Source organism: Martes martes (assembly GCF_963455335.1).
Source record: "Martes martes genome assembly, chromosome: 9".
NCBI lineage: Eukaryota > Metazoa > Chordata > Mammalia > Carnivora > Mustelidae > Martes > Martes martes.
The window spans coordinates 96,027,202-96,050,883 of NC_137896.1; positions in this window are offsets into that span (position 1 = coordinate 96,027,202).

Below are 23,682 nucleotides of genomic sequence, written 5' to 3' on the forward strand. Positions count from 1 at the left end.
TCTTACATTCAAACCTGTGGCCTTTGATGCCTCTGGATTAGGTTTATGTGCGTGGACCATTTAGAAGGCTTAATTCCTTCCTCATTTATACTTTCCCTGAGAACTTAATATATGGCTGATTTTTTTTTTTTTTTTTCAAAAATGATATCCAAATCCAGAGGCCAGGTGTCTCCCCTGCTGTTGTTATTTAACTCCTTCTCTGGGGTTGTAGTAGAGAAGCTCCCATAGACCCCTGCGAGGAATAAGTGTTGTGATGTTCACACATGCCAAGTGATTAATAGCTCAAGCAGTCATCTCTTTGAGGCTGTGTTTTAATGTATACGTATGTGTGAGATGCTTTACATGAGGCTGCTTTTTCCATATGCAGAAGGCTGTGTACACCAGTATATGTAATACATGTATACAAACATTGACCTTGGACTCGGATTCCCTGGTTCATCCCCCAGAACTACCACTGTCCACCCTTGTGACCTCAGGCAAATGAATTAACTTTTCTGTGTCATTTCTATGTCTCCTACTGTGTGATGAGGAAATACAGAAATTGACATGTTAATCAGGGTCCCTCTAAGTGAGTAAGAAGATGGTGAAGGGGATGAACTCCAAAGCAGAGAACCTCAGGTACAGTATGGAAGAAAACCTCTGGTCAGGGACTTGTCTTTTGCTACCAGGAAATAACACATTGGAAAGAGGTAAGTAGGTTGTAATCTACCTGAGCCTTCTGAAAATCTGAAGGCTTTCCTGACATCGGCTTGTATGTTTGTAAGGGAGGGAGTGGAAAGGCCATCCAGAGTGCTGACATTATCTCATCATTTTAGGAGGGCTTTCTAAGACCCTAAATCGACGCAATCCAGAGGACTGCACGGGCTGATGATTTCTGTGTGGAAAAAGAGCCTGCTCTGACTCTTCTAAGGCAACTCTAGGAAGTGGTAAGAACTGAACTTAAAAACTTTCCTCCTAAAAGGAAGGAGAGTTTCTACTGTTTCCCCCAGATCTCAGCTGCACCTAACCATCCCCATTTCATCTCAAGAGCACATATTAAGTCAAGAAACCCATCTGTCTTTTTTTTTTTTTTTTTTTGGCATAATTTCTTTTAATTTTATTTATTTATTTGTCAGAGAGAGAGAGAGAGAGAGAGAACACAAGCAGGCAGGGTGAGAGAGCAGAGATAGAAGCAGGTTCTCTGCTGAGCAAGGAGCCTGATGCCTGGACCCTGGGATCAGGACCTGAGCTAAAGGCAGCGGCTTAACCAACTGAGCCACCCAGGCATCCCTGGCATAATTTCTAAGATTCAAAGGTCCATGCATCTCTTTTCCCTCTCTAGTTTCAGTGGAGCTGACTGTGGGAGGGCGATCCGGCAACCTGTATTATTTCTTCATCTCAACAAGAAATTATAACTTGTTCTCCTAATTCCTGCCCATGTTGCCCTTCCTATCTTATCTGACTCCTTCTTTCATTTTGCTTAGCAAATTGCTGCTTATCTACAAAAGACATCTCAGGTCATTTGTGACCTACTCTTTGAGAGATTTCCAACTCCATAGGTAAGATATGTGTGTTCCTTCCTTACTTAGAACAAGACCCCATCACTGTTCTTTTTGTGGGACTTAGAACAAGACCCCATCACTGTTCTTGTGCATGGTGTTGCCATCCTGTCTTAACGTGTCTGCCCTTAGGTGAGAGAAAAGTTATTTACCTCTGTATCCTGAACTTACAGGATACAGTTATCCTGAACTGAGCCTAGCTTGTATATGTATTTGGTAAGTGTTGAAGTGAACTAAAAAGAAAAAAAAAATAAAGCAAAGTTACCTGTGATGGGAAAACCTGGGATAAAACCTAGGTCTCCTGGTCCACCTGGCCTTTGACCTTCTCAGAATACTTTATAACATCTCCAAGAGGCAATTTTGAAACAATACCAGTTCTCTAGCTGAGGATAAAGTGGCAAGTGCCATAAGGGCACTTGAGTCTGAATGGGCAAGCTGCATCACACTGTAAAACTAGATAGAGCACCTTTAATACAATCAAGTGTCATGAAGAACTTTAACAACTCATATAATGAAATTACAAGTGTAAATAAATTGCAACAGAAGTGACGAAGAAATTAAAGAACAGTAATCAGGGTGATGAGGACAGAGGTAAATGCCTTGAGATTACAAATTCAAAAATATGGAGAGGTAGATGGAACCCAGGGTTTTAGAAAGACTATTAGCAGTACAATGGCTTTAGGAAAGAAAAAAAAAAAAGCAGTCACTCTAAGTGTGAAGAAAATTTGTGGGCATATGGAGAAGAGGTGAGTACAAAGAAAAGAGACAGGTTGAAAAATATTCTTGGATGTGAGCTAAATTCAATCTGGTTTTAATACCTTTTTATGTTAAGGTCAAGTTTAATATCAAGTATTTGGAAGCTAATTTAAGCAGGAAAAATCCTTTGTGTATCTTTTCAACTTTCTTAGACTATGTTACAATGTAGACAGAGTCCTTTAAACTTGGGAAAAGAGGAAACAGACAACACTACCCTCAGCTTCTCATTTGGGTAGAAAGCAGTCCAGTCCCTCTAGGTCTGGGTTTTCCCAGTCTACTCTTAATCATTCAGAACTTGTATTCTATTCAAACTGCATTTTATTAGTTCTTTGTAAGTCCACTTATCAAGCTGGTCAGAAAGGCATTAAAGCTCAATCTTTACTTTGCAAGTGAAAATGTTGTGGTGTGGAGAGTATTCTATTCAAACTCCATTTTATTAGTTCTTTGTAAGTCCACTTATCAAGCTGGTCAGAAAGGCATTAAAGCTCAATCTTTACTTTGCAAGTGAAAATGTTGTGGTGTGGAGAGTATAGGGTTTTGCACAATCTGGAACTGCGAATTTCTATGTGCCTTGGTCTGTCCACATTCTGCATTGGTTTCATCCATATAACACAAGTCTATCTCTTGCTGTACTTTGACATTGGTAAAATGGGAGCTCAGGGGCCAAAAATCATAATAATTGAAGGGAATTCAGGTCTAGATGTCATCTTAAGGGATGGCTATACTCAAGTCCTTAATTAGAAATGAAGAATCTGAGGCTGCCACAAGTTAAATGACTTATCCCCTGTATGGAGTTAGTTCATGGTATAGTCAGGACTAGAATCAAGTCTGCTGATTTAACAGTAATGTTTGTATCTTAGAAACAATGCTATCTCTATGTCTTGATTAAAGAAAGTTTAATTCATATTATAATGAAACCTCATGATCTTCTATCATGACAAAGCTGACATTAATCTAGGCAGACTTGTATGACATGGAGGATGCCAAAGAATCCTTCCACCACTGAAATGAAATGTAGTAAGATATAAATTTAAAAAAAAATATATATATATATAATAAAATTACCTGATTAGAGAGAGGACATTTAACATTTGATATAGGAATGAAATCAGGAAATATGAGGCATTATTGAGGAATATGCATTTTACTGGTAGCAAAATGCTAGGATGGTTTCCCTCGCTATGTGGTAAATAGACCCAATATTCTGGTTTCTTCTCCATTAAAAAAATAATCTGTACCCTAATATTTGGGGTTTCTAGAAATCTTAATATACTTTGAGTATCTTATATTTAAAACACTACTTCATAAATGTCTTAACTATATACTACATAGAGAAGGATCCTAACATTGAGAGATATGGTAGCCAGCATCATAGATGGCTTCCAACAATGACATCTTCTGCTCCTCATAATCTTATATTGTCTCCTCTCATCTTGTACTCAGCCACACAGGGCTGATCTGTGTGACCAGCAGCATAGGCCAGAAGTGAGAGAGTCTCTTCTGAGATTGGGGTATAAAAATGTATGGCTTTCATCTTGGACTTTTTCTCTTCCTCTTCCCCTTCTTCCCTTTTCTACCTCCTCTACCTCATGTTCCCTTTCCCCCTCCCCTACCTCTCCTTCTCCTTCTTCTCCTTATTATTCCTCTTCTCTTTCTCTTTCCTTACATCTCATCCCGTCCCTCTTCCCTCCTACCTTTCTTTCTTACTCTGAGGAAGGCAGCTGCCATATCTTAGGACACTCCAGAAGCTCTCTGAGCTCTGTTGAAAGGCCCATGTGGAGAGGGACTAGACTTCTAGCCAAAATCCTGTGAGGAACTGGGGACTCTAACCAACTGCCATGTAAGTGCACCATCTTAGAAGTACATGCTACCAGGGCAAAGGCTTTAGAGATGTTACAACTCTAGCCAATAGCTTGATTCTAACCTCATGGGAAGCCTAGAGCCAGAATTACCTAGGTCCTGGATTCCCAATGTTCAGAAAATGTTAATAAGCTTTGTTGTTTTAAGCTATTATTATTATGTTTCAGGGTAATTTTAAGAAATTCAGCAGTACATAACTACTACATATATATAGTGAATTTTAGAAAATCATTAATATAAACAATTATTTATATTAAAAAATGTAGTAAAGACAGATGGTTGGTCAAGGAAATCAGTTCTACACTTAATCTATAGCAACAGAATTCTAGCTGGAAGCATGACTTCCCAGGAAAAGACAATATTTCCGTGACCTCCCTTGTATTTTGGATTTGGATATTTGACTAAATATTGTTTAAAGGGATGCAAGCAGTGTAACATTTGTAGCTTCTGCCTCATCATCAACATAAAAGTTGTGAATGTGGCCTGGCTCATCCTCTCTTTCCCTTCCCATGAGAAGCAAAAGCTTTGTGGATAGCAGCATTTCAAAATGAATAAAACTGAACCCCTGGATTAGGATTAGGACCAGTTTTGGGATTGTGAAACAGAAATAAACTTTTTTTTTTTTAACTCATTGTATTGTTGAGGTTACTTATTTTTTTTTTAGACTTTATTTATTTGAGAGAGAGAGAGAGAGAGCATGAGAGGGGAGAAGGTCGGAGGGAGAAGCAGACTCCCTGCAGAGCTGCAAGCTCTTGGGACTCAGGGATCATGACCTGAGCCGAAGGTAGTGGCTTTAACCAACTGAGTCACCCAGCTGCCCTTGAGGTTACTTATTTACAGCAATTTTCTCTTTACTTTTACTAAAACAAGGTGTTGAAAGCTGCAAGTGGAAGGATCAGTATTATAAGTGTGTATGGAAATGACAGGGAGGACAGATAAAAAAGAAACATACAAAAACTGGTTAAGATGGTCAACTGACAAAAGAAAACTGCAAATAAGAGGAGAATTTAAGCTACTAGACTCCTTAGTAACCCTACTGAGATGCAGGACAAAGATAATTCAAGCATGTGATTCAAGATAATTATTTATCTTCTAGACAAAGGCATTTCCCTTAGGAGTTTATTTCCAAAATAAGCAGTAACTATTTTTTTGCCACCAATTACAATATGAGATTCAGAAATAATATTTTTCTAGATTATTCTCATTTAATTTGGGAAAAACCAATTTGTCTTAAAGCTTCTGTCCCTCTGCTTCCTTTTGCTAATTTATCCCCACCTTACCGTATGCATCCAAAACGTTATTTCTTATCCTTATTCAGATCTCAGTTCAATATTGAGGGTGGCTAATCTGGTAGTTAGATTATATGGCTTAGCATGGAACAAAACTGAGAAATAGGTGTTTGTCCTCCAAACTACCACTTGTATTTCTGTTTCTTTTATGGCCAAAGTAGGGATATGGAGGTAGGTGATGGTGTTTTGGTCATCTTTAAGGAAAAACAGAAAAGAGCTCATAAAGAAGAAAGCATAGATATGAGAGAAGAAAGTGATAACAGCAACTTGACGTCTTGAGGTTAGACAACAAAAGGCACACACCTTACATAATATTAATTGGTTTTTTCTCCTCAAGTAATGTTGTGAGTCCTAAAGTCTGTTTATAAGGAAATAACCTCAGAATTCATTTTATCATTATGTGTTCAGGTGTTACTGTAGTTTTCTCATTTGATTGGAAAAATAAGAATCAAATCCACAACTGTTACTGACTAGTAAAAGGCAGTGGTTAATGATTTTTTAAAATTATCTTTGCCAAATGGCCCACTATTTCTTTGGTAAGTGTAGAATTCAAAAGAAATTCTTTTCTAGTGGTTCTTAATATTTTTTCTTGATCTTACCTTAAGAGCAGAATAGGACACAATTATTTCAAAGAAAAGTAGCTCACTTTCACATTGTTTTTGAGTAAACATGGACCCTATGCTCATGTCTGCCCTAGTTGAGAATCACTGTTCTGGGACCTCTAGACAACTCAATTATGAGCATTTTTAGGTAATCAGTAGAATCCTCTCATTCTTAATCTGTTTCTCCCAGCTGTTCAGATCTTGCCCATTTTTTTCATAGTTTGGAGCAAGCTGTACAAACTCATGAAGTTTGTCTCAACACCTTCTATTTCCCATTTACATTTCTCTTGGGCAAATAACTTTTTTTAAAAAAATATTTTATTTATTTGACAGAAAGAGAGTACGCAGAGAGGCAGGCAGAGAGAGAGGAGGAAGCAGGCTCCCCGCTGAGCAGAGAGCCTGATGCGGGGCTGGATCCCAGAACCCTGAGATCATGACCTGAGCGAAGGCAGAGGCTTAACCCACTGAGCCACCCAGGCACCCCGACTTTTTTTTTTTTTTAAAGGTATGGATGATAGAATTCATTAGATCTATGCTTACTCTCATTTCCCTCTCATCCATTCTATGATCCAGAATGACAATATCCTCTTCTCACACCTAAACTTTTTGTATGACAAGCTTTGAAGACAGTTGACTAGGTTGCAGGGAAAAAAATAGGCTTTCACATAGAGTTGAGTTAACTAACTCACATATGAATGGGAAAGAAGTGTTAATTAGACTTGAATAATTCAGGTATTGGTCTCACTAGGGCTTTGATTTTTAAGTAGTAAGTCAACTGGTCAAAGACTAGGTATTTGGTAGGTGAGTCCATAGGGTGGTACATCTCTAAGTAGATGTTCCTAGCAGCTCAAGAAAGCAGGGTTTTGTTTGTTTTTGTTTTTTCCCTCGTGACTGTGAAATTGAGTTCTTTCAGATGAAAGGAGGGAGTATCAACCTTTTGAGGACTTATATTCTCTGGACTATTGGGGTGTTCATGAACATATTTGGAACCATGAATACTTAACAAAGAGGACCTGTGACATACTCTGTCTCATTGCTCACCCTATACCCACTGATAAATGCTTTAAATTGCTCTGTCAAGGTTAAGGATAGTACTATTCACAAGCCCATCCATAAATTCTCACCTCATTTGTCTCAGGACCAAATAAACATATTTGATCTATTTTAGTAGAGCAGGAGAGTTAGCCCATGACTGTGTCAGGTGAAGGAGGTCCTGTGATCACTGGATCATGCTGGCTTCATCTACTCAATAACAGAGCTACCCAGCCATAATGAAATCAGACTTACCAACTTCAAGGTTACTTCAAATATTTTCCATATCTTGGGAAAATTATATGCCATCTAAATGGGTATTTAGAAGAAATGGAAATTATTTTAATTAAGAGCATATTAAAACTAAGAATAAAAATTCATGACAGCATAAGAACTCAAACAGCAGTAAGTTCCATGAATAATGGCTGTGTTACTCAGCCTCCAATCACTCATGTCTTTAGCTGTAGCTTATTTTATTTTTCAGAACCATCTCTAATTAGACTCTTGAAACGAGACCCCACAAACAAACTCTAAATTACATTTGACAAAGTAGAGATTCAATTCCAAATATTCTACATGTTCTAATAAATAGCAGAGTCCAGAGAGACATGTCTAGCATAGTAAGTGATGGCAGGGAACATGAACAGAATGTGTCATGCAAAATCCATACTCAGTGGTTAGCTTTTCTGTTTTTCTTTTATAATTAATGAATACTGGAAAATTCTGTTTGTGAAGAAGTTGGATTAAAACCATAAATTATTATTGAAGCAGTTAGGTACAGGTTTGACATTATTATGCACAGTGAGAAGTGCTTCAGAATTAAACTGTTTGAGGCACCATCATCAAAAAATTTTAGTTTAAATTTTTTTTATATTTTAAATATTCAGGTGAATCCACATATTTCTTTGGAATCTACCCTTATATGTTTTATATTTTCCTTAATAATTTCAAATATTATGTTTATAATATTTAGAGTCCTAGCTCTTTAGATTCTTACTCCTAAAAGAATCCTTGGGGCTCTGCCCATAAGTAGCACATGACTTAAAATACTGATATTGTAGAGACTTTTTAGAAATGGACCAACTAGCAAACAGTTGGTGTTTGGAGCCTGGCAGTAATGTTATTGAGGTAGAACTTTCAGGATGCTTTATATCACATCATGTAAAAACAAAACAAAAACAAAAACAAACAACAACAACAACAAACAAAAAACCCAGATCTTTATTGGCTCACCTGCTCTTTTGGAAGAATGGGATTTGATCAGAGCAGGGAAAATATAGTCTGGGTTATGGCATTTTGTGGTTCTTTGTATATCTCACAAGGTCAGTGCTTGGTGGAATATTGGCTAGAAAGCAAAAAATTGCCAACATTTTTAAAGTTGTATTTTAGAACTGCAATTTCTCCTTTTCTTTTTACACATATTTAGTATGTACTTTCCATGTGCTAGACAATGTTCCCATAAGTAGCTGAGCAAGAATGGGAGAGTCCACGTGCTCATAAAACATTTTGGAAGGTAAGACAGATAATAAGCAAGCAAACAAGTAAGGAAATATTATAATTTTGGTACTTGTAATGTTATAAAAAAAAAAAGCAAGTTAAGAAAATGGAGGAAGTAAAGGGTGTCTATTTTACAAAATGTAGACAGAGAATGACCTATAGAGGTGATATTTAAGAGAGATCTGACAATAAGCATGGTAACAATGACACATTCTATGTAACCACTTTTTTCACTTCTCCATTTTCAAAGCACATAGCACCAATAAAAGCATTTAACCCCCTTCACATCTCTCAGAAGAAGGTGCAAATATTATCTTCATTTTTGAGATACAGTAAGAGTGTCAGGAACTAGGTGATGCTCCCATGGTCATGCACCTAATAAGTGTCAAAAGTGGGCCCTTAACCAGGACATCAGGTTTCACAGTCTATATTCTTACCCACTGCAATATCTTGCTGAGAGAGCTGTTTACACTGAGAAAATAGTGGTTGTGAGACTGTAAAGACGTCAGGGCCATTAGGGGCCAAGTATTCCATGAACACTGTGCATCTCATTGTGACTGGGGAAAAATGAGTGAGGAGAAGAGCAGCCTTGGATGAAACCGGAGAGGGAGGCAGGGTCAATAAAAATGGGATGTTGTAAAGACCTTGAAGTTGATTATGAGCACAGTAAGAAACCTTGCAAGCATCTAGGTAGCAAAGCAACATTACTTATCTTAGGTTCTGAGAAGGTCACTTTGGCTATTTCCTGGAGGACAGATTTTAGGTTAGGATGTTTGAAAACTGAAAACAATTACAGGGCCACTGGAGCAGCCCAGTGATGATGGTCAGTGTTTGCTCCAGTATTGCCATGTTAGGAGTTGTGAAATGTGATAACACTGGGATGTATTCGAAAGAGGAGCCACCATGATTGCATAGATCATATAAGGGAAGGAGGTAAAAAGACATCCAAGTGGAGTGTTTTAGTCACACTGATGTGCCAATTAAACTTTAATAAGACCATGGGCTAGACTGACTCATTAATATGCCAAAAAAGACTTATTTACAAATATTATAACACAAATATTAATACAACATATTTCATTCACTCTAACATGCCTACTTTTTTACTCTTTAATAAATCTAAAATGCCTATGCCTCTTATTCTTGATAATAGTTCAGTTTATTAAAATATTATTCACTAAACTTGATTTTCTCATGGGAGAAATTACTAGCATTTGGTGGTTTGCTATGTTTTACCTTTCCTCGATATGTCCACATTGATAATTCTGTTTCCTAGGAATCTCCACCAAATATCATCATTTTGTTAACCAGTTTTACATTGTTCTTTAAGCATGCACTGTGTGTATGTCATGCTTTCAATAGTAGAACACAAACTGTTTTAGAGCAGGAGTTTCTCTTTATATTTTTGGTATTCCGTAGAGTACTCAGCCCAGAGTTAGAAATGGAATAAAAAGCTCAATAAATTACTCTTGAATTGACTTGACAGGTGTCAGTGGGGTGCTACACCATCTAGCATTTCTTTTTATAATGCAAAATCCAGCTAAATGTCTATTTTTTGTTGGCTAATTGGTTATGAGAATAAACAGAAATATCATCTTTATAATCAAAATTCCAACAGGACAGCTAAGGACAAGGGGAAATATTCTTTAAGGAAATGATGAATGAAGACTGAAAAGGTTACTGATGAAAGGAGCACAGAGAAGAAACCCTTTCACAAGAAGCACAGAGCTTTAATAGACACTGGCGGGGAAGAGTGCCTGACTAAGTTTTATTGTTTTTCCTTTCCCAGACAAGCTCTCCCTACTTTTTTTTAACCTTTTAACAATTTACTGCATAACAAGACTAAACAGAAAAAATATACCAAAACATGTGAAGAAATTCAAAACACCCACATACTATAAATAAGATGAATTACAAAATATATTTTGAAATCTGTGCATGTAAGACAGACTCAGCAAGATGTTATATTAACAGTGTTCCTCTGAGCAAATATAATATACATACTAATTTAAATATATGTACAAATTAAGTATATACTATCTTGACATAATATCAATATAATGAAATCAGCACCAGGAAGAACTTTCGGAAAGGTGAGTACATGCTTTTCTCTCAGTGGCATGGTAGGCAATTAAGGTGAAAAAAATTGGGATGGATAGAAATTAATAAATCAAGAAAGAGCAGAATGTGGTCACAGTGAAATAGCAGTAAAAATTTATAGTCATGAAACAACAGAGTTCATTAGGCTGCATACTTAGTAAGTTGCTTTAAAAATTTAGACTCTCTGACTTTGATCTGTAGTCAAATGTCCTAGTGTTGGGCATTCCAAGGTAGCCAGACCTTGGTGCATTCTGAGTATGGGTAATAATAGACAGCTGAAATCAAAGTCTCTCTTTAAAACAACTATGTTGGGGCACCCAGGTGGCTCAGTGGGTTAAGCCTCTGCCTTCAGCTCAGGTCATGATCTCAGGGTCCTGGGATCCAGCACGCATCAGTCTCTCCCTCTGCTCAGTGGGGAGCCTGCTTCCCCACTTCTCTCTGCCTACTTGTGATCTCTCTCTCTCTCTCTCTGTCAAATAAGTAAAATCTTTAAAAAAAAATTAAAAAAAAAATAAAACAACCATGTCCACAGTTACCTTCACCTTTTAAATATGTATAAAAATCACATGAATTATCTTAAAATAATATGCACTTCTTTCACACATGCAAGACTTAAAATATGAGATTCCTTCCTCCCCCCCACACACATTTATACCTGTTAAAGTCAACACACCTTTGGTTTAAAGGCCACTGTTAAATTTAAGAATGTCAAATGACATATTCAATACTATTTGGTATGTTTAAAAACCTGGTATATTGAATGAATATCTAAGTATATAATCTGGAATATCACAATATGGAATAAACAGAGTAAAATATTACAATGTCTCACCTAATTTGAAACAAATGGAATAAATGATGAGTCACAATTTTTTCTTGTTTAGAATTTATCTTTTAAAAATCTCAACAAAGATACAAACTGGTCTAAGTCATACAGTGTCTGGAATTTTTATTGAATATGCAGATCATTACACGTGTCATCATTTATTCCAGAGACTACTGCAAGAAGCAAAATACAAAATGAATGTGGAGGCTCCTCTGCACAGAGCTCTGTAAATTTGGGAATGTTGCATTAAAGAAATGCCATGATAGGTGTCTGATCTTCTGCCCCAACACCACCCAGATCTGTCTGCAATATGTAAATTTCATTCATGAAGGCGATCTAAGGAGTTTGGGCAAGAAGAATGAAATGAGGGCCAAAAAGAAACCAAAAGACTCAGGAAAGAAATGAGCCGGGTTCTTAAAGTACTTGCAAACCACTGAACAGAAGTTGCCACATAACTTAGTAGGTATAAAAAAAGCACATACTCTGAAGGTCAAGGTGAGACAAGGTTTAGAAAAAACGTGAATAGAGGCTTTAGGAAGGAATACCATTGAATTTGAATTAACCTGTCCCTGAAGTCCAATCAAACGGGTAAAAAATAAATAAAATCAAACAAATAAATCAACTGTACTATATTGAAAATGGTAACAGTTGTATACCATATAATGGAAAATACTGCCTGGCAGATATGATAAAATTTAACACAGAAGTTAAAAGCATCTTTAACCGGGGCACCTGGGTGGCTCAGTGGATTAAGCCGCTGCCTCCGGCTCAGGTCATGATCTCAGAGTCCTGGGATCGAGCCCCGCATCTGCCTCAGCATCCCTGCTGAGCAGAGAGCCTGCTTCCCCCTCTCTCTCTGCCTGACTCTCTGCCTACTTGTGATCTCTCTCTCTGTCAAGTAAATAAATAAAATCCTTAAAAAAAAAAAAAAGCATCTTTAACCTACACATAGGCAAGGAACAGCTTGTTGAGTTCAGTTTACAATTGTGGACTGCTAGGCACACAGGGGATTCTCAGCCTCTATTTATTGAATGAAGGGCACCATCATTTGACTCAGATCTTCCATAATTCCAGAGCAATGCAGCATTCTAGAAGTAAGTGAGGAGTCTTCATAAATACCTTAATTTGGAGTAATAGAAGCAGATGTAGCATCAGACCAGAGCAAAAAGACGTTACTGAGTAGGGCCTGTTTCCACTAAATCTAAGTGCAGAGGAAAAGGGGCTGAAGAGGAGACTAGGCCATTAATCTTCAATTACTATCCAAGACAGCTAGGGGACCCCACAGAAAAGATAAGTATAGAGGAGGTTTGAGAGAACAAGTTGCACCTAATTTTAAGTTTTCTGCTCAAAGTTGACTGGGCAGATATAAATGCACCCTGACACTCCAAACAAAAGGCTGTAAGAAAACCTTCAAAGGAATACTTCACAAAAAGGAATCATATTTGGCTAATTTTCATTGCAATATTGTAAGGAAAAGATAACTTTCATGTTACTTAACTGTTTTAATTACTAAAACAGAAAGAAAGAAACCTATTTCCATGAGTGTTTTTGTGTGTGTGCATTTTTTTTACAGAAATATGCCATGTTAATAGACCATAAGCAAAGTGATAATAACTAAATAGCTGATAAAAAAACCTAAAAAATTAATATTTATTTTTAATGAAAAATAATGTAGTAACTCTGTAGTGATGGTAGTGGAGATGGAAAACATATTAGGGTGGTGTGGGTGTGGATTTTTCCAAAAAGAGAATATTGATTTGGGGTAAAAAAAGAAGTTCTTTTCATTGGGGTAGGAGAAGAGGCATTACAACCAGAATCAGGTATAAGTATCCACTGTGATTAATACCACTTAAAATTATTTTGCAAGTCTCACCAGTGTCAATTAATTTTTTTTGGCAATTAAGTTTTTTGTGGTGTTAATTATTTGCTGATGACCACATATGCATCTGTAGGAAGCTCAAGAGCAACAACTAAGATGATGTTTATAAAATTAATATGACTATCACTGTTGTTACTATGTATAATTGCAATGTCTCTACATAGTGTGACAAAAGATTATTTTTGTACCATCATCAATAATATAAAATGCCTAAAATTAAATTAAAAAAATAAAAGAATAAATTTAAATTTAAGTTGGCCATAAGAAAGCCTTGAATAAATGTTTTATATTTTTATATATATTTTATTTATTTTATTTTTATTTATTTTATTTTATTTTTTATTCTTATTATTTTTTATTTTTATTTATTTATTTATTTTATTTATAATTTTATATATATTTTATATATATATTCAACATTATTCTTGAATAATGTTTTATATTTCAAAAGCTTTGATATTACAGATTATTATTTTCCCCAAGCTCACTTATGATATCAGTGACATCTCCACAAAATCGTACTGAGTTTAAGGAGTAGTTTAGTGCTCTGGGGGAAAACCACTAAAACGGTCCCTTTATAGTTAACTTATTTCGTAATATAAGTTAAAAAAAAAGTCACATAATACAACAATCAACTTTATAATGAAAAGTGACAAATTTCTTCCCTACATCTGTCTCCAATCTTGTCTCAGATGCAATCATTTCTATTTACATTTTTTGTCATTATTTATGTTATTTCTTCATTAGTCCTCAAAGCTACCCTGTGTGATAGGTATTACTGGTCCTCTTCACAAATACAGAAATTATTCCCCAACAGGGGTTTATTAATTTATCTTAATTTTCACAGCCGGGAGTTGGAGTAGTAGTTCTCAACCCTCAGGAGACGCTTAGCAATGTTTGGAGACATTTTTGTGACAATTAGGGGGAAAGGCAACTGGAATCTAGTAGGTAGAGTCCAGGTATGCTGCTAAACATCCCACAACACATAGGACAGCTCCCAACATCAAGCAATCATATGGCACAAAACATCAATAGTGCTCAGTCTGAGAAACTCTTGAGTTGAAGGGAGTGGCAATGAACCCAGGTTCTTTTGATTCCTAACTGAATGCTTATTTCTCTACTAGTTTTTAAAGATAACAGTGTAGTAGAATTATCACTGATCACAAGTTACTCCAAACTGATGTTGCTCTGGTACCAGCTAGTTTCAGCTAGCACTATTTTGATGGGTCACAGTAAACATTTCAATGGTTTCCTGAAGAGCAAGTTGTTAACTGTTTTGAATATCTGTTTACTTTTTTAATTCTTAGAGTAAAATGAACCATTATCCTTAAACAATGGCCTGTATTAATGTAAATTGACCTATCTGCTTAATAAATATTGACTTCCTACAATGAAGAGTGAGTTTGGCTCACTTGCCCAATATCATTAAAATCCTATTTTTACTTATATGGGTTATCATTGCATAGCTGAAATGACTAGTTTTTCACACCCAACAACCATTATTTTCCTATCTTCTGTAAAAATAAAACAACAACAGAAAAAGCAAAATTAAACTGCAGTAGTAATATTCCAAGACCAAAAAAAAAAAACAAACCAATTTTTAGTTAGCAGAGGGATAATGCAATGTGAGCACAAATCCTGGAGTGGATCTTTAAGTGTTCTTAAATGATGGTGCCTTACCTGGAAGGGCAGGCATCTATTTTTGCTTTTATTCCTTCCTTTTTCTTCCTGCTCAAAGGACTGCTAGAGTTGGTGGTCTCCATAGAGCTGTCATGAAGTAGTCTTGAAAGTGGTACCCAAGCCCTAAAGAGGGCATAACACATAGAAGGTCCCCAAACTCCAATGACATTCTGCATCCACAATAACTTGCGTTGGACCATTACCCTCAGGACTTACTGAATGTGTGTGTGAGAGAGAAACTATCATTATTGTCAAGCCAAAGATATTTTGGATTTCTGTCATAGCAGATGAACACAATTAACAATATATTATGTAACTTTCAATAATGCATGTATAGCTTTACATCTGGTCCCTTCATCCATACATGGCATTTCTTGAGTCCTCACTTTTTAATGAATAAATTGTGTTTTTACCCTTCTTAGGGCATCTTCTCTCTGTACCCTTTTAACCTGCCAATCTCTTTAAATTGTATATTTATTATCACATTTTAAAGTCAATCATATTGACATTTTGTTCTGTGCCACAATTATATATTTTATACTTCATATAAAATATTCATAGTTTAATTTTAAAAGAAGAAAAGCAATGATTAGTATGTATATTTTTATAAATCTGCTAATATCATTCACTAGTCAAGTTGATCACTAAAATTGTCTTTTTTTGTTTTTTTTCTAATATTAATTGAGTCTTTAATTTTTGCATTTTATTTTAATCATAATCAAAACTTCTTCAAAATTCTGAAGCATATCCTCTAGCTTATGGAATGCTTTATTTTTCTCAAGACTCCCTCCTGAAGTTCTTCTCGACATGTCTGCATATAATGTTCTCAAGTCCAGCTGTGCAGCTGACATTGTGGGACCTTATTAATCCATATGTCTGAACTCATTCTTTCCTAGATCAAATATTATTATTCTATTTTATTTACATTCCTCTTCCTATGACTTTCTAAGCAAATTTCTCTGTTAACTTTCTGAGACTTTGCATATCAGTAAATGTCATCGCATGGCTCACACATGATAATTTGACTTGCATACCTAATTCTTGGTTCCAAATCTCAAAATTGTAAGGGAATTTAGTAATTGTGTTCTAACAACAAAAGTTTTTTTTTTTTTTTTAATTTATTTATTTGACAGAGAGGGAGACAGAGAGAGAGCGTAGGAGCACACACGCAAGGGGAACTGGAGAAGGAGAAGCAGGCTCCCCGCTGAGCAGGGAGCCTAACACAGGGCTCCATGTGGGGCTAGATTCCAGGACTCTGGGATCATGACCAGAGTTGAAGGGAGACGCTCAATGAACTAAGCCACCCAGGCGTCCCCAACAACCAAAGTATTAATCAAATACCAGACCTCCCTCTTTATTTTGTTTTTATTTTTTCTATCTCCTTTTCCCCCCTCAGTATGGAGAAATTTTTCAATTTGTAGTCAGGTGTGAAATACAGGTGTTTTGTCATTTACTTTGCTTTGAACTTGGTAAGATTTTTTCAATTTTTAGAAACATACCTCCATTTCACTTTGGAAAATAATTTCATATTGTTTCTTTGATAAATTTCTCATTTTTTTCACTGTTCTCCCTTTCTGAAACTCCCATAAATCCCATTTGGAGCATCCTGAATTAATGTACGTTTCTATTAACATTTTTAATTTTTGGTCCCCTTGATATTTGTTCTACATTTTGGGAAATAATCCCAGATTTACTACTCAGGTTCCTCTGCCTATAATTACAATTATATTGAAAATCATACTTAAATTTCTAAGAACTCTTTTATTTTTTTCTGTGCTATTTTGGTAACACTGTATATTTGTTTTAAGGATATTCTATATTTTTCTAATTACTCTGCAGAAAATTCCAAAACTTTAAAAATTGATCTTCTGTTCTCTCAATATTCCTTGTTACTTTTGAGGAGATTTACCTTGATCTCTCTTTTTAATATGGCAAGTGCTACTCAAATATTTGTTAATTCTTGTTTGTATATATGAATGATGCAAAAGAAAGTAATGAGAAACTCACATTCACTTGGTGAGTTTATTTAATCAGAGATAATTTACTAAATTTGTATGGGAAATAATATTTTGTTGCTGTTATCTCATAGATTAAACAAATATTTATTTCATTTTATTTATTGCTAGGTTCTATTTTGGCACTGGACAAAGAGCTGTAAACATAAACACAAAATCTTGTGATCTTATGAGCAATAAAGAAAACTTAGGAACATATACAACACTTTTGCTCTACTGAAATTAATAAAGCTGGTAAGGAGGGGAAAAATGTGTAAGGGACTACATGCACTGGGGAGTCAGTAGAATGCTTTGTTTTATTTTGTTTTGCTTTGCCTTCTCTTTATTTGATAATTTTTGTGTAGAGAGTAAATGCTGGGCTATAAGAATTAATTTCTGAAGTGGAAGTGGAGAGTTTTCTATTAAAATAGGCCTCTAATTTTGAAAAAAATGGCCTACCTAAAAGTAACTAGCACACAAAGCACTCACTGTGGGTTGGATGGTTTTTTGTTGTTGTTTTTTTTTTAAGGTTTTCTTTGTTTATTTGACAGACAGAGATCACAAGTAGGCAGAGAGGCAGGCAGAGAGAGAGGAAGGGAAGCAGGCTCCCCGCCGAGCAGAGAGCCCAATGTGGGGCTTGATCCCAGGATCCTGAGATCATGACCTGAGCCAAAGGCAGATGCTTTAACCCACTGAGCCACCCAGGCACCCCTGGGTGGTATTTTTACGATTTCACATATAACTAAAATTTACATACATTTTTCATTTAATCTTCACATTAACCCTAATAAGTAGGTTCTAATATAACTACCTTTTTAATAAGATAAATCTTAGACTGAAAAATAGGGATAAGGATGTCCTGAGTCTTATATACTAATCATACTTCCCTACAATTAAAGAAAAATTAACCCATGTCATAAATGTTAATTTATAAATTTCATACTTATGCTATTATAATTAATCCATACATTAGATGTTTCTGGTTTCATCAGATACTAAATATACTAGAAGGGTTTTTTCCCCTTTGGTGAAGTCCATTTGATCACCTTGTACACACACTCTCCTGCTATCTAGCAGTTTAGAAAAGGGACAAATATGTTCTAGAAAGTGAAACTGACAGGATTCTGAAGAATGTGTGGTATTTCGATACATGAAGATGAGAAAATGCCTTCTGCCTTATGAGTGTAGCAGCAATACACCAAACAGCAGGAAAACCAAATAATCATTTGAGAAATACTAAATCAATTTGAACTGAGGATTCCTAGGAGAGATTAAAAGGAGTGAACCTGAAAAATGGATTAGAATAATATTATTCAGCTCCACTCAAGAGTGTGTGGACTTTAACCTTTAACAATGGGAGTTAAGGAAATGTTTTGAAAATGGCTAGTGAAGGAATGAAATGAAATTTTTAAAATGATACCTAGTTTCCCATAGTAAAAATAGCAATTATAAAGCAACAGGGCAGAAAAAGATCTTACATTTTCCTTTTTAAGAAAGCAGCAAAAAGAGAGAGAAAAAAAAAAGAAAGAAAGAAAAGAAAAGAAAAAAGAAAAAATTACTTTAGACATCCAGGAATGGACTCCTCTTCCTTCCTTGACTCCCTTCCTCCTAACACCATAATTCTCTTTGGTGGACTCCAAAATAAAATTACATTCTTGATAAAATTTGCTGAATGATTGAAGTAAATGCCCACTGGCTTGTAAGGAAACAGCCTGGAAATCAGGTTTCTGGACTCCTAATCCACGATTCTTCACGTGTCCAATTATCTTTACACAATTGAGTAGTAAATGCCTATGCCCAGGTTAATGCTTAATAATGACAAAGACATTTATGCACTCACCACTATCATAAGATATAAAAAATTTACCGCTCTAGGGGTTTCCCTGCATGCCTCATCTAGATCAGTGCATTTCATTCTTCCCTCCTGATGAGTTACAAACTTGGTATTTTCAAAAAAGTATTTTAATAAATAAAATATTTAAGGTAGTTTGTGTTTTTTCTTTTATAAGTTATCACACATCTTACAGACATAAACAAAAAGTTCATGTGTTATCTCTTTTATATATAGCTACATACAGTTTGTGAATTTTACTTCTATGACATAAACTTATTTTTCCTTGTACTATTTATACTTCTGGTGTCAACATTTTACTAGCATCATAACATGCACTGTGTTTTCTTCTATCTTACTTACATTCCTATTCTGCAGAAGATTTTGTTTAAAATTGGAATTACCTATGAAAATTTAGTTTTGCCTAGCCATAAAACAACTGGGCTTGATAGTTTCTTTGCAGGAATATTTTCTTTTCCTGAGTACATTTCTTTTTTCTTGTGTCAGTGATAGTAAATTTTATTTTTCTAGAACATATTTATCTTAGTTTTCACATTAATCAGCATAAAATTTTGACAGTATGCTGAATTCTTTTAATTGCTGATATTGTTTATGCCTTAATTTAATCTAGCCAACAAATACCAATGTAATTATTTTTTTAAAAAGAGATTTTTTTGATATATTTATTTTTAAAAATTACTTTATTGAAGGTAATTGCCATTTAACATTAGTTTCTGGTTCCTAACATAACAATTTGGTATTTGTATATATTGTTAAATGATCACTACAATCATCATACATAGTTACAGAATTTTTTCTTTTGTGAGAAGAACTTTTAAGATCTACTACAGTATTATTAACTACAGCTGCCATACTGTACATTATATCCTTTTGACTTATTTATTTTATAACTTGAAGTTTGTACCTTTTGACTCCTTTCACACATTTTGCTAATACCTTACTCCCTGCCAACCACTAATCTATCCTCTGTATCTATGAGCTTGTTTTTTTGTTTTGTTTTGTTTTCAGATTCCACATATAGATGAGATTATATGATATTTGTTTTTCTCTGTCTGATATTTCAGTTAGCATAATGCCTTCAAGTTTCATCCATGTTGTCCCAAATGGCAAGATCTCATTCATTTTTATGGTTGAATAATATTTCTTTGCATATGTAATAATCGCATGTTCTTTTATCCATGCATCCATTGATGGACACTTGTTTCTGTATCTTGGCTATTATAAATAACGCCGTGGTGCTCATGGGGGTGTAAGTATCTTTTGGAGTTAGTGTTCTTTTTTTTTAAGTTTTTTGTTTTAATCCTGGTATATTTAACATACAGTGTTATATTAGTTTCAGGTGTACATTATATATAGTGATTCAACATTTCCATACGACACCCAGTTGCTCATCACAGCAAGTGCCCTCCTTTATCCCCATCACTATTTCAACTATCCTCCCACCTCTCTTTTCCACTCTGGTAACCATCAGTCTGTTCTCCATAGTAAAGGGCTTGTTTCTTAGTTTGCCTCTCTCTTTAAAAGGAGATTCTTGACTGTGTTCATTCCCTGTTGGATTTCTATTTCAATGGATTCTATAAACTTTATCATTTTCTTATTTTTTCATTCATTGAAATAATTCCAAACTTTCTTCTTTTTTTAAGATTTAAAATTTGTTGCTTTGTGTAATCATTTGAGATCTTCATCATTTTGAATATAAATGCTTAAAGCCAGTATTTCATTTTGTTGCTACTTTCACAGTATTCCTAAACTTTAATATACCATTTTTCTTACCCTGCTTTAAATATTTTTCATATCCATTATGATTTCTTGTTTGATTCATGAGTTGTTTAGAATTATGGTTTTTAATTTGTAACCATAATTTTTGTAATTATGAACCAAATTACATTATGGTTGGGGTCATGATCTGTAGCATTTTAAATCTTTGAAATTTGTGAGACATTGTATATGATCTAGCACAACTGCAAATTTTAACAAGTTTCATGTATTCTCCAATTGTTGGTTGTAATTTCCACATACATGATCACATCATTTTAAAAGAATTGTTTGAATCTTCTAAGTTTCTTTGTATTTTTGCTTGGTGAATCTAATTACAAAATGAGTTAGAGATTTATCAATTTCTCCTTGAAGTTACATCAGTTTGTGTTCAAGTTATTTTGAGATGATGGTTTTAGGTGTATATAGTTTATATTTGTATTTTTAATCATCTTGGTAAAATGAAGTTTCTAACATTTTGAAGTAATTCTCTTTATCTCTACTGGTTAAAGTCTATGTCGTTTGCTGTTAAAAACTATTAATAGAACTACTCCAACCTCATTTTGGTCAGCATTCATTTGATATAACTCTTCCTATTTTATTTCTAAGTATCTCCCTGTTCTTGTATCTTGGGTGAATTCCAATTGACAGAATGAAACTCTGTTTGTTTTTTATAATGTAGTCTGTTCTTGTCTTTTAAATGAAGATTTAGTACATTTATATCGCTGTTCAATAAAGGTAACTATAATATGGTGGTTAAGAAAATAAATGCTGGAGGCAGACTGCTGGGTTTGAATTCTGAATCTGTCACTTATTAGAAATGCATGACCCTTGCCAAGTCATTAAAATTTTCTGTGCTTCCTCATTATTTGTTATCTTGGATTTATAGTAGCAATTGTTTCATGGGGATCTTATGAAAATTAAATGTGTTAATATTTGTAAATTCTTTCCAACACTGACTGGAATATAGTAGACACTATATAATTGTTTGCTATTATTATGTTTGAATTAAGTTTCTCAAAACTTTTCTTTTACTTATTTTTTGCTTTATTGTATTTTTATTGTTTTATTTGCCCCACGGTTGTTCTTTCTTTTTATTGATTCATTAAAAAATTTAAATCACATTCTATTTGCTTTATCATCTTTTAAAAAATCCATCATGATTTTTCAGGAAACACTAAAAAGACAAATTTGATAATTATGTTTCCAATAGATGAAATAGCAAATCAAATAAATTATTTATTAAACTCCAGTGGAAGCCATGGTTAACAGATACCTTATGTGATAATTTCCAAAAACTAGGAATATGTGTGTAGTCTTTTTCATTTTGCTAAAGTTCAATATAAATAGTCTATCAGTTGAATACTGAAATAAATACTTAGAATATAAGTTGGAGAATTAGGAAAAGAAGCACACTTTAAAATGGGAAGGTGGTATGACTCATGGCAAAATTGATTGATAATGAATATTACAAAGAACTTTAGGAACTCTATTAGAGATGGCCTTTTTGGTTGGTGTGCCTTAATTATAATGTATTTATTTTTTATTTTATTTATTTATTTTAGAGAGAGAATGAGCAAGCAGGAGCAGGGGTGGAAGGAGCAGAGGGGGAGAGAGACAGAGAGAGAATTTTAAGCAGGCTCCACCCCTGGGGTAGAGCCAGATGTGAGGCTCCATCTCACAACCCTGAGATTACGACCTGAGTTGAAATTAAGAGTGGGGCACTTAGAGAAAGTCAAGTATCATATGGTTTCACTTATTGGTGGAGCATAACAAATAATATAGAGGACAAGGGTAGATGGAGAGGAGAAGGGAGTTGAGGGAAATTGGAAGGGGAGGTGAACCATGAGAGACTATGGACTCTGAAAAACAACCTGAGGGTTTTGAAGGGGCGGGGTGGGAGGGTGGGGGAACCAGGTGGTGGGTATTAGGGAGGGCACAGATTGCATGGAGCACTGGGTGTGGTGAAAAAACAATGAATACTGTTACGCTGAAAATAAATTAAAAAAAAAAAAAAAAAAAAGAGTGGGGCACTTAACTGAGAGCCACCCAAGCACCACTATACTGCATTTTAAATAGGGAGAAAAAGGCTAATTCTCAGGAGAATTCCAATGAGAAGCAACAGTTTTGGTGATTTATATTTAAAGATCAAAGAGTTTTCTTTCTTTTCTTTCCTTTTATTTTCTTTTTTTTTTCTTTCTTTCTTTCTTTTATTTTTCACATGCCATTAATACATTCTATTCTGTGAGTCATGTCTTCATCAGTCTGTGTAGCCTCTATGTGAACTCTCTCCTGTGATTTAGGTTGCCTCCAAGCATAGGTTGCTTTCCAGGGGTTTCTCCACATCTAGAAGCCTGAGTGAAAATAAATTCACCTTTGATGTGCAAAACCAAATGCTGAGTCTACCCAGACTCAGAGCTAATACTACAGTATTCTGCATCAAAATAAGGAAATCGAGACTCAGAAACAGAAAATCTATAGGAAGTTTGAACAAATTCTAAAGATAGAATTCCACCATGCACTTTGGAATTCTGAGTTATAGTTTCTTAGAGTTTGCAGGAAACTTGGATATTTTTTGATCCAATCTTTTCATTTTCCAAACATGGAAACTGAGACTCTAAGAGAGAATACACAATTTGTTTACAGCATTAGAGATTAAGTGTCAGTCCAGAGAAACACCAAACCATCCCGTTTCTCATTTAGCCATACTACTGGTTTGACACATTTAAATATACCAATTACTCATCACTGTTTGGGGGGAGGTGGTTATTATATACAGCTTTGATTTTGGACTAGATTGTAAACTATTGAGGAAAGAGCTACATCTTGTTACAATATGCACAGCAGCCCCAAATCCCTTCTCAAACTGATGCCAAATCCCAGGTGTGACACTTATTAGAAATTCAATAAATGGCTGAATAATTTATCTCTGGTGAAGCAACTGTAGACACCTTGCTTTTGTAAACTGAAAAGCAATAGGAATGAATTGTAATGTTCTAAATGCTACTGACAGTGATGAGAG